The 12,416-nt window shown below is 44.7% G+C and overlaps 1 protein-coding gene across 5 annotated transcripts in view; it reads right to left on the bottom strand.

Annotated features, from left to right (window-relative positions):
- Positions 1–9,856, bottom strand: part of GLT8D2 (glycosyltransferase 8 domain containing 2) — a 50,056-nt gene extending 40,200 nt beyond the window's left edge. For all 5 annotated transcript variants that reach the window (XM_053583955.1, XM_053583960.1, XM_053583956.1 and 2 more), the window contains exon 1: positions 9,552–9,856. The gene's annotated coding sequence lies outside the window, so the exon portion shown is untranslated. The remainder of the gene's footprint in view (positions 1–9,551) is intronic.
- Positions 9,857–12,416: the final 2,560 nt, after the last annotated feature.

The raw sequence follows: 12,416 nt of genomic DNA, 5'->3' as shown, positions 1-12,416 counted from the left end.
TTTTTAAATATAAAAGAGAGACTGGTGTATCAGCGTTGTTTTCTGGCAAGAAGTTAGGGATTTTGCTATTAGAATGTAAATATGAAGGTACCTAGTTAAAAATGCGATGAGGGGACAAGGTTTCAACCCAGTACAAGAAAGTAATTAGGATGACATTTCATTCGTTCATTTATGTAAGGAACATTTACTGAGCCTCTACTAATATAGCAGGCAAGAGAGATTTAAAGGTAAGTCACCCGTTTGATCACATTCAAACGTGTGTGAGGGAAGAGAGGGTAGGATGTGACATTCAGTATGCTAGATGTCTTGTTGGATGTAAGCATAGGGTTATTGTTCCATCACCAAGGAGGGCATGTGACCCAGATTGTGGAAGTCAGGGAAGGCTCTTGGTCTCTACCAAACTGTACCAAATACTCCATTTGTGCTTGTGTTTCCATATTAGAAGGCAAACTCCTTAAGGGCATGGACTACAGCTTTTTTTTTAGTACAAAGTCTCATTTTGTCACCCTTGATAGAGTGCCATGGCATCATAGCTCACAGCAACCTCAAACTCTTGGGCTGTAGTGATCCTTTTGCCTCAGCCCCTCAAGTAGCTCAGACTATAGGCACCTGTCACAATGCCCAGCTATTTTTTAGAGATGGGGTCTCGCTCTTGCTCAAGCTGGTTTCCAACTCTGAGCTCAGGCGATCCACCTGCCTCAGCCTCCCAGAGTACTGGGATTACAGTCGTGAGCCACTACATCTTAATCATTTCTATATTTCTAGCTCTTGGCAAATATTTGGCACTTGGTAGTGTGGCAGCCTTGATGGCCAGTTGATTCAACAGCTCTTCCCATCCTTTTGTCTTGCCCATTTCCGCAAGAGAGACAGGGGATACAGTATAGGGGCTTTACCTGCCTCCTTTGCAGCTCGTAGTAGCCACATAACACAGATCTGCTCAGAGGCCCAAGTGAAAGTCTACTGAGGACATCTGGGAAAGCTTTTGCTTTCTGCAGGAAGTAACAATTCCTCCTGCTTCCTACCTCGCCATGGGGCTGGAATAGCTGGAGTGGAGCAGCCACCTGAAGACTGTGAGAGAGAAGTGAAGAGCTGCACAGAAAGGCCAGGCCTGACACCACCAAACTGGTGAATCAACGCCACCTCCTCCAGACTTTTTACTATGGGGGGGGAAATCAACCCATGTGTGTTTAAACTGCTATCATTCAGTGTTTCTGGTACTCAAAGTCAAAAGCATTCCAGTTGATTGAGTAGGTGCTCAAGAAATGCTTGCAGACCTGAACTCCTGGATGTGAGCGGACTGCGGAGTTCATAAAGGGCTTAGATCAGGTTGTGAAGTGGTAGAAAACTGATAAGGAAAGTTAGAACCAAAGAGCCAGCTGGGGAGCTGAGGGAATGATGTGGACATTTCAAGAATGTGTACAGCGAAAGGCAGAGACTTGGAGCCAAGAGAATCTGGAATGTCCAGAGCAAAGTCTGGGAAAGAGTCTTTTAGGTTAACAAGGTTCCAGCAGGGGAGGAAATCATGGCTGACATGTGGGTACGGTGGGGTGCAGGCCACCTGTCTGCACACTTCCAATAGTGGCCTATGGACTCCACACCTGCCTGCCTTTCTGACTGCTCACTCCCAGTCTCTCTCTGGTTGCTCTTGTCTCTTTTCTTTCTTTCTTTCTCTCTCTCTCTCTCTCTTTCTTTCCTTTCTTTCTTTTCCTTCCTTCCTTCCTTCCTTCCTTCCTTCCTTCCTTCCTTCCTTCCCCCTTCCCTTTCCTTCCCTCCCCTTCCCTCCTCCCTCTCTCTCTCTCTCTCTCTTTCTTTCGAGACAGAAAGAACCTTGGGTAGCATGCCATAACATCATAGCTCATAGCAACCTCAAACTCTTGAGCTCAAGCAATCCTCTTGTCTCAGCCTCCCAAGTAGCTGAGACTACAGACACCACCCCAACGCTCAGCTAGGTTTTTTTGTTGTTTTCTTTTTTTTTGCAATTTTGGCTGGGGCCAGGCTTGAACTCACCACCCCCGGTATATGGGGCTGGCGCCCTACTCATTGAGCCACAGGTGCTGCCTGCTCAGCTAGTCTTTCTTTTTTTTTTTTTGTAGAGACAGAGTCTCACTGTACCGCCCTCAGGTAGAGTGCCGTGGCGTCACACAGCTCACAGCAACCTCCAACTCTTGGGCTTACGCAATTCTCTTGCCTCAGCCTCCCGAGCAGCTGGGACTACAGGCGCGCGCCACAACGCCTGGCTATTTTTTCGTTGCAGTTTGGCCGGGGCTGGGTCCGAACCTCCCACCCTCGGCATATGGGGCCGGCACCCTACTCACTGAGCCACAGGCGCCGCCCTCAGCTAGTCTTTCTATTTTTAGTAGAGACAGGTCTTGATCTTGCTCAGACTGATCTTGAATTCCTGAGCTCATGTGATCCACCTGCCTCGGCTTCCCAGAGTGCTTGGATTATAGGTGTGAGCCACCGCACCTGGCCTTGCTCCCATCTTCTGAACTTCTAAATGTTGGAACAGCTCAGCACTCAGCTCTTCATTTTTTCTCTTCTCTCTAAACTCCCTCTTTAGGAGACTTATTCTGTCTGTGGCTTTAAATGCTATTTATGTGCTGACAACTTCTATCTCCAGCTCAGACTTCTTACACGGACTCCAGACTCCTAAATCCACTACCCTCTTGGCATCTCCACTTGAAGGCATCCACACATCCTAAACTGAGCTCCTGGTATTCCCCCACGACACCTCCCATAATCTTTCCCATTAAATGACTCCGTTTTTCTAATTGCTCCAACAAAAAATAAATGTGGTGTTGTCCCTGACCCCTCTCTGTTTCTCACTCCCCACAAACAAACTCACAAAAAATCCTGTCACTTCTGCTGTCAAAATATATCCAGAATTTTCTCCACCTCTACGGGCTCCACCCTGGCACTACCCTCCTTTGGCTTGTTTTTCTGCTTTTGTTTCTCTTCAGTTGATTTTCAGTAAAGCAGCCAGAGTGAGCCTGATAAAATATGAGTCGGAATGTGCTCTGAATGTTCAAACCCTCTGAGGCCTTCCTGTCTGTCTCAGAGCGAAACCCAGAGTCGTCCTAGCACCTTCTCAGAAGGCCTCACGTGATCACACGGGCCTCCCTGCCCAGGATACTCCGCCTCAGAGCCTTGCCACTAAGGTTCCCTTCATCTGGAACGCTCTGCCCAGATGGCCACATGGCCTGTCCCCTCGCTTCCCTCAGATTCTTGGTCAACAGCACCTATCCCCGACCACTGACACATGGCCTTTCCTCAGCAGTGGCCGTCTTCCCACACATTGCCTCCCTTGTCACTGGCTCACTGTGTGGCCTCCAAATGCTAGACTATAAACTCCCAGTAGACAGGGCATTTGTCCGTTTTATTCATTGTCATAGACCCAACACCTAGACAAGTGCCTGGCAATATAAGCCCTCAAAAAATATTTATGGACTGAAGGGATAAACGTGCAACCCTCTCCTCTAGGACACTGCATAATTATCTCAAACCTCCTGTGTTCACAAAATCAGCATCTCCCCTTCAGAAACTCCTCCTCCCAGGTTAACTGAGCATCTTCTTCAACTTCTCTGTTCTATTTCCTCATTCAAACAATTGCCCAGTTCTACTAACTACACCTCTGTGATAACCCCCCGCTCCTGCCTTGTTGACTTGGGGATTTTTGCCCCCTCCCCCTCTCCCCTCCCCTCCCTTCCTCCTTCTCTAACTCGTCATGGGCATAACTGCCATAATGGCTTTTTTTGTTCTTCAATAGTTATAGCAAGTTGATTTGAAACACATATGCATCTTGAGTAACCTCAATTCTGTATTCAATTTACCTTTTCTTCTTTTCCTTGAAACGTTTCAAGTCTATTGAGAGTTGAAAGAATAAATCATACTCATATACCAACTGCTAATATGTTGCCATATTGGCTTACATGCTCTGTAAATACATATATTTTTTTTAAGTTGCAGACATTGTGATACTTCACCGCTGAATATTAGCATATCTCTCTCAAAAAGAAGAATATCCTCCTATATAACCACAAACCCATTATCACACCTAAGAAAAATAATATTACTAACATCATCCAATAAGCAGTTTCTATTCAATTTCGCCTATAATTACAGTGTAGTCTTTTATACGGTACAGTTTGGTTTTATGTTTTTAGGTGTTTTTATACTCTTAATCAGGCAAACCCACTGCCTCTTCATTTTTCATGACAGTGGGTTTGAAACATTTTTTTTTTTTTTGAGAGAGAGGGTCTTACTTTGTTGCCTTCAGTAGAGTGTCCTGGCATCATAGCTCACAACAACCTCAAGTGGCTCTTGGGCTCAAGTGATCCTCCTGCCTCAGCCTCCCAAGTAAGTAGGACTACAGGCACCTGCCACAACGCCTGGCTATTTTTGGAGACAGGGTCTTGCTGTTGCTTAGGCTGGTCTTGAACTCCTGAGCTCAGACGATCCAACCGCCTCAGCCTCCCAGAGTGCTAGAATTATAGGTGTGAGCCACTGCACCTGGCCTATGACATTGATTTTTTTTTGAGACAGAGTCTTAAGTTGTCACCCTGGGTAGAGTGTTATGGAGTTGGAGGCTGCTATAGCTCACAGCAGCCTCCAACTCTTGAGCTCAAGTAATCCTCTTGCCTTACTTTTTCTATTTTTAGTAGAAATGGGATCTTGCTCTTGCTCAGTCTGGTCTGGAACCTGTGAGCTCCAGCAATCCACCTGCCCCGGCCTCCCAGATTGCTAGTATTACAGGCATGAACTGCTGTGCTTCGTCGACACTGATTTTTTTTTTGAACACACACCACTTGTCTTTAGAATTGTAGTAAGTTATTTAAAATACAACTCTGAGTGTCCTTTTCCTGCCTAAAGTCCTTCACTGGAGTCCCAGAACCTCTAGGTCAAGGAAAAAGCTTCCTAAGATGCCCATTGGTCCTTCAAGCCATGCCTCTGCCTGCACTGAACTGCTTCATGGTCAGTGTCCAAGCCCTGCACTGTCCTTCACACCCAAGTCTAGGCTTTTCTTGCCTCTGGATTTCGTCCATGTATTCCCCTCTGCCTGGAAGGCTTCCCCCCACTCCTTCCCTCTGCCTGGAATGCTCCCTCCCTTCCCTCCCCAAGACATTGTTACTTGTACATTAAAGAGGCACCACGTCTCCAGAGGCCTCACCTGATCGCCCTGCCTGGGTTCTCCTCTGCTGTCCATTCTTATCCCTGCCCTCAACACACCGTTGTTTAATATTGTGCTGTGCCTGTCTCCTCCACTACTATGCAGATCATGAGACCAGCAAGGACAGGGACTGTGGCTTACCCAGCTCCATCTAACTGTCCTGACCCATGGTGAGAAGTCAAGAAATGTGTGTGGAATGAATGAGAAACAAGAAAGACACAGAAAAGGGAGACGGCTCTTGTTGCTCTGCAACTCAATCCCACAGACTAAGTGGGACTAATCCCAGCACGCCCTTCCCCAAGGAAGAAGGGAACTGGTGATGGTTCCATTTCAGGAACAAAAGCAGAGGGCTCTGATCTTCTTATCAGCCTCCCTGTTACCATCATGACAAGTAGCCCCCCAAACTGTGCCCCTTGCACCTCTGTAAGCTTTCCCAAGCTAAGTGACTTCTGAGTTGTGGTTTCCTTGTGGTGCTAAATAGCATGAAAGAGCCTGTCATACATCTCAGGACAGCCACTGGGGTGAAGCTGGGAGTCACTGCAGGCCAGTGGGAGAAGAGGAATTTCCTGGGCAATAAGCTGGACAGGCAGATTCAAAGCGGGAGGGAAAAGGGCTGAGGTTGTAGGCCTGCAACTAGGAAGAAAATCTGAGTTCAGAGAGTCAGTCTGGACCTGGGAAGAGACTGGTTAAGTTTTAAAACATGCCCCCTGAAGACCTTTGCATGGGCAGCTGTTTTTAACAGATGCCAAAGAGTTTGGGCCTGTGGCCAAACCTGGAAAGAATGTTTTGAGACCTGGCAGTGACTCAGGGGATCAGCTCTGCCTTTGAAAAAAGGGCAAAAAATGCAAAGAGCTCTTCAGAAAAATACTCCAAAAAATCAGAGCTTTTAAATTTCACTTTACATGTCAGCTCTGGTCTTTGGTAGGGGCTTTTGGGATTGCTAAATTGAGGGAAAAACTAAAGCTATAACCAAGCTCAGTAAAAAAAAAAAAAAAAAGAAGGAAGGAAGAAAAGAAAGAAAAAGGAAATAGAGGAAAGAAGGAAGGGGGGGGAGAAAGAAAAAACAAGTGCTGTGATTGAGTAATTATGTCTGGCAGGGGTGAAGGTATGAAGTAATTGGAGGGGACCCAGGAATCAAGAGAAGAATGACTTAAATAGGAGAGGCTGTGTACCTCGGTGGAAATACCATAGGCGTTGTCATTAGAGCTGACTTTGAATCCTGGTTCTGCCCAATTTATTAGCTGTATAATTTTGAGAAACTTACAGAATCCCATCTGTAAACTAGAATCATTCTGCAGACTACAAAGAAATTGCTATGCAAGTGTTGCCTACAATTATTATAACACTCACACAGCAATTCTAGGTATCAGGCATTGTTCTAAGACTCATAAATATTCCTTCATTTTATTATCACAACAATCCTAGGAGATTACTATCCCCAATACACTGACAAGGAAGCCGAGGCTTAGAAAGGTTAACAGACCTGTCAACCGTCACATAACTAATCAGTGGCAAAGCCAAGACTCAAACCCAGGCAGTAAGCTCTGAGTACATATTTCTTAACCACCTTAATAGCTTCTAGACCCAAACACATAGCTGTGATTACTATCCCTATGTGTTAAGCAACTGACGTGAGCGCTGCAATTTAACTTCACTCCATAAGACTTGCACCTGATGTCTCACACGCACAAAACGCATTTAACAGGGCACTTCATCTTATACCACGTAAGGTAGAGAGTCATGAACAGGACAAGAGTAGGGGTTGTTGGCCTGAAGAAAAGAGAAAGGACAAAATCAGGAGTTTGACCTCTATTAAAACATCTCTTGCCTTTTTACTCTTTGCTACACATAATATCATGAAAAGTTCACTCAAAATCCACAGGATAGGTGTCTTACTCCCTTCAAGCAGCTACAACAAATATGATTCACTGAGTGGCTTCTAAACAACAAGCTTTTGTTTCTCACAGATCTGGAAGCTGGGAAGGCCAAGGTGCTGGCAAATTCCATATCTGGTGGGGACCCCCTTATGGTTCATCAGTGGCATCTTCTAGCTATGTTATCCCATGATAGAAAGGCAGAACAAGCCTTCTTGGGCCTATTTTATCAGGGCACTAATCCTATTAGTGATAGCACCACCCTTGTGTTCTAAAATCACCTCCCCCAAAGTCCCACTTCTTAATACCATCACCTTGGGGATTAGAATTTCAAAATTTCAATACGAATGTTTGGGGGACACACCTGTTCCGACCATAACAACAGGGAGGCCGGACAAGGGAGTCTTCAGTATGTAAAAGACCTGTTTTGTGTTACCCTGTGCTGGACTGAGGCATTCTTTCACAAACAGGCTCTAGACCAGGGGTCAGGAATGGCCCTTGGGTCGAATGCTGCCTTTCACCAAATTTTGTGAATAAAGTTTTGTTGGAATGCAGCCATGTCTATTTTTTGTTCTTGTCTGTGGCTATTTTATACTCCAACAGCATAGTTGAATAGTTGCAACAGCAATCATATGGCCTGCTATTTGGCCCATTGTGGAAAAAATTTGCTGACTCCTGACCTCCACATTTTCTATATATCAATATGGCACACGTGATTTATCTTATAGCCGTAACTAAGAAAGAAAGAACAAAGTTTCCCTTTGGACATTCTCTAGGGGAGGCGTGAAGTAGAATGTCCGTAAGAGGAGCCTAAATGAAAACAAATGTGGTCAGAATAGGACATCTGGGAGTGAGCTCCGAGAAATGTTAATCGACATTATGTAATAAAATGGTGCAGAGATCCACTGTGTGAAACCCCCTGTGTTAAGCATCCTTAGGAGTTGTCTCTACTGTAAGACTCCTCAGGACCTTTAAAATGCTGTTACGCCTTGAGATCTTTAAAAGGGTGATGTAGTTCACAGAACATATTTTTCCCATGGGACTGTGTTCTTCAGAATATTCTCTGGGAAAATGCTGAAATAAAAGAAGCATTCAGAAGAATGTTCCTTGGGAACTAGGAATAAAAACTATGAGGGCTATGGGTTAATGAACATGTCTTTCTCTTAGCAAGGAAAGAGGAAAAAAACAAAGAAATAAGGAGAAATAGAGTGGGGGGGGGAAGAAATGTTTAGAAAGAAGAGGGAAGAAAGCAGGGCCCAAGAGAGATGAATGTCCGGGTATGAGGAATACTTGAATGACCAGGCTGTCTGAAGGAAAAATGAGTCAAAAGGAGGAGTGTGGCCAAACGTAGGTCACTTTTGTCATCACTACTGCCGTCACCAGCACCATCCGAGGAACGAACTTCCCTGAGGTCTCACTCCTTGGCAAACCCTGGATTATGTCCTTTATAGACATTTAATTCCCATTTTACAGAGGAGGAAATAGAGACCCGGGCAAGTTAAGCAAGTCACCCAGAATCCAGCCTATAAAACTTACCAGCGGAGCACATAGATTCAATCCCACGAACCTAACCCCAAGCCCATGTTGTCACTAGTACATGACACAGCTCTACTTCTAGCTGCATTTGAGGGAGAACTGGGATTCCATTAGGTAATACCAAAAGGATATTGCACAGAAGTGCATCACCAACACATTTAGAGAAAAAAGAAAAGACAAAGACCAACCAACATCACTTTGGATATTAGGCTGCCCATGGCCAAACAAGCGGGGGACTGATCTTTTCCCACAGCACATCCAGATGTTCAGATATGATTATCTTTTCTCTCTCCTTTTTTACTCTCGAGGTAACTATCCCTTCTTAATTTATGTCATTAATTTATATATTGAGCTATATCAAACTTAGCCAGTGTATTACACTTAGCTCATAGAGTGAACACAGGACTTTTTTCTTTTAAGGTTAAAAAGCATGTTTCAACCCAAGGACTGTGACCACTATATTTACAATACGCCTCACATAGATTTCCACAACTGCCAGTTCTCTGGGGAAGTGAGGTAGGGGTGACCGGTGTATGGTGACCCTTTGAACAGCTTCTTAGAACAGATTCTGAAAACATGAATCACAGCTCAATTAAATCATTTGTGGCTCAGAACTTACCTACGTTAAATGCTTGCATTTACCCATATCCTACTTAACTGCTGATTTCTATGCTTAAAATGTGATGCAAAAAGTAAACTCCTCTATTTCAGGAGGAGAAGAGGAAATAAACTCAGGTCTGGAAAAGCAGTCCGGGATATGAAAAACTTGCACGCTGGCTTCCTTGCAGATGGCAAAGAAGGGTTCCACTGGAACGCTACAGCAGGGACTGGAAGCTTCTGAAGGCAAATTTTGCCCGAGACCGTCTGACACTTCTGATTTACTTTCTTGGTCTGTAGCAAAATAAAGGATGGCTGCAGACAGGCCAGAGGCAGATGGAAAGACAGCACGATGCTCGGTCAATTTCTTTATTTACCTGGTGAATGGTCAGGGCAGAGTTTTGGGCTGCTGGGTCCGGAAGAGCTGCAGGGCAGAGCGTTCCAAATCCTGGCTGGCCCTGGGCTGCGGCACCTCCCGCTGCTTCTGCTGTTTCTAAGATCCCATTGGAAGTCCCAAAGGGCTGGAGAGCCCCAGGGCCAATATTACGTGTCCAAAGGAATATTCCTCCCCCGCCCACGCCCCCCTTTGCTAGCGTTGACTTAGGGGCTGCTGGGTTGTCATCCAGCGCGGCGGGAAGCAGCTGGGACTCGGGCGTGGCGCTGGCAGCCGGGGCGGGCCCTGAAACCATTTCCAGATGTGCGGCCGCTGGCGCGCCCGATCTGCCAGCAGTCTGCGTGCAAAGCATTTCGAAAACAAGGCTGTTCTGGAGGGTAGGATTCAAAAACCGGAGAACACATGCTTGGAGGGTGAAAAGTCTGTGCACGTTGAGTCTAAGGTAAACTTTGAGAGACCAGAAGTGAAAAGTAAAGTTCATACTGAGTTTGAGAATCTCCTAGTCACTAGTTTCTGAAATCTCTTAGTCGTTAAAATGTTGTTGCCCTCGAATCAAAACCCAGATGACAACCACGGTCTCACTCTGCTTAGATAATGATAATGACAAAAGTTTCAAGAGGGAGTGTTTTTTTTGCCTGAACATGGGGGAGGAGGCAGGCAGGCTGCGTATTTCTGTGTAGACAGAAATATGTATTTCTGTCACTGATTCTCAGAAACCCGGGAAGTGGTGCCAACATTTTCCCTGGGATCTGGAATTTATTTTACGATGGCCCCTCTTCTTAATTCCCCTAAAACAAGAATTCCTTCACCCCAGCGTTTCCTTCTGAAGTGGTACTCGTCAACAGAAATATGCAAACCACAGTTTTCTTTCTCCCTCCCTCCCTCCTTCCTTCCTTTCTATCTCTTTCTTTCTGTCTCTTTCTTTCTCTATTTCTCCCTCCCTTCTTTTCTTTTTTTCTTTTTAAGACAGACTTTCCTTTCGTTGCCCTGGGTAGAGTGCCTCGGCGTTATTGCTCACAGCAACCTCAAACTTCTGGGCTCAAGCCATCCTCTTGCCTCAGCCTCCCAAGTAGCTGTGATTACAGGCATCCCCACACTCACAATGTGCAGCTATTTTTAGAGACCAGGTCTAGCTCTTGCTCAGGACGGTCTTCAACTGGTGAGCTCAAGCGTCCTCCTAGCCTCCCAGGTCACTGCGATTACAGGTGTGAGCCACCCTGCCTGGCCCACATACTGTTATTTTCAATTCTCTAGTAGCCACATTAAGAAAAATACAAAGAGGTAAAATTTATTTTAGTGATTTACTTTCTCTAACATAATATTATCATTTCAACAGCCATCAGTGTGAAAACATCCTTAACAAGATATTTTACATCCTTTCTAACTATATATTTGAAACTGGGTGTGTATTTTACATTTGCAGCACATCTCAATATACTTTGTTTCCAAATTTCTTCAGAAACACTTAAGTTATATTTAAAATTTATTAAATTAAATATATTAGAATTTAAAAAGTAGATTCTTAGCCGGGTGTGGTGGCACATGCCTATAGTCCCAGGAGACTGAGGCGGGAAGATCACTTGAGCCCAGGAGTTTGAGGTTGCCATGAGATACCATCAGGCCACTGCCTTCTAGCATGGATGACAAAGCAAGACTGTCTCTAAAAAAAAAATTAGGGTAGCACCTGTGGCTCAAAGGAGTAGGGCACCAGCCCTATATGCCAGAGGTGGCAGGTTCAAACCCAGCCCCGGCCAGAAACTGCAAAAAAAGAAAAAAAGAAAGAAAAAAAATTAATTTTGGACTCCCTATAGCATTTTAGAAATATTTCATTAGGATTATTAATCTCTATTCTTAATTTAAAATGAAATTCCCTCAAATTAAACTATATATTTTTGCTTTGGATAAGTACCCAGTAGCAGAATTGCAGGATCAAATGGTGGCTCTATTTTTCATTCTTTGAGGTATCTCCGTACTACTTTCCATAGGGGTTGTATTAGCTTGCGGTCCCACCAACAGTGTGTAAGTGTTCCTTTCTCCCCACATCCACACTAGCACTTGCTTTGGGACTTTCCCATAAAAGCCATTCTCACGGGAGTTAGGTGATATCTCATTGTGGTTTTGATTTGCATTTCCCTGTGGATTAGAGATTAGAGTTGAACATTTTTTTATGTGTTTGTTGGCCATTACACCCTCTTCATTTGAAAAGTTTCTTTCTGGGGCGGCGCCTGCAGCTCAGTCGGTAAGGCGCCGGCCCCATATACCGAGGGTGGCGGGTTCAAACCTGGCCCCGGCCAAACTGCAACCAAAAAATAGCCGGGCGTTGTGGCGGGCACCTGTAGTCCCAGCTGCTCGGGAGGCTGAGGCAAGAGAATCGCTTAAGCCCAGGAGTTGGAGGTTGCTGTGAGCTGTGTGATGCCACGGCACTCTACCGAGGGCCATAAAGTGAGACTCTGTCTCTACAAAAAAAAAAAAAAAAAAAAAGAAAAGTTTCTTTCTGTTCATGTCTTTTGCCACTTTTTATTTGATTTTTTTTCTTGATGATTTGCTTGAGTTCTTTGTAAATTCTGGTTATCAGCCCTTTACTGAATGTATAGCGTGCAAATATTTTCTCCCCCTCTATAGGTGGTCCATTTACTCTATTGATTGTGTTCTTGGCTGTGCAGAAACTTTTTAATTTGATCAGGTGCCATTTGTTTATTTTTGTTGTTGCTATAATTTCTTTTGGGTGATGATTCTTCTTCATGAATGATTTCCCTAGGCCAATATCTGTAAGAGTTTTCTCAACATTTTCTTCTAGAATTTTTACAGTTTTCTGTCTTAGGTTTAAGTCCTTTATCCATTGTGAGTT

The sequence above is a fragment of the Nycticebus coucang genome, chromosome 3 (genome assembly GCF_027406575.1).
Source record: "Nycticebus coucang isolate mNycCou1 chromosome 3, mNycCou1.pri, whole genome shotgun sequence".
NCBI lineage: Eukaryota > Metazoa > Chordata > Mammalia > Primates > Lorisidae > Nycticebus > Nycticebus coucang.
The sequence above is the reverse complement of the archived record's forward strand: the minus strand, read 5'-3'. Positions and strand labels throughout refer to the sequence as shown.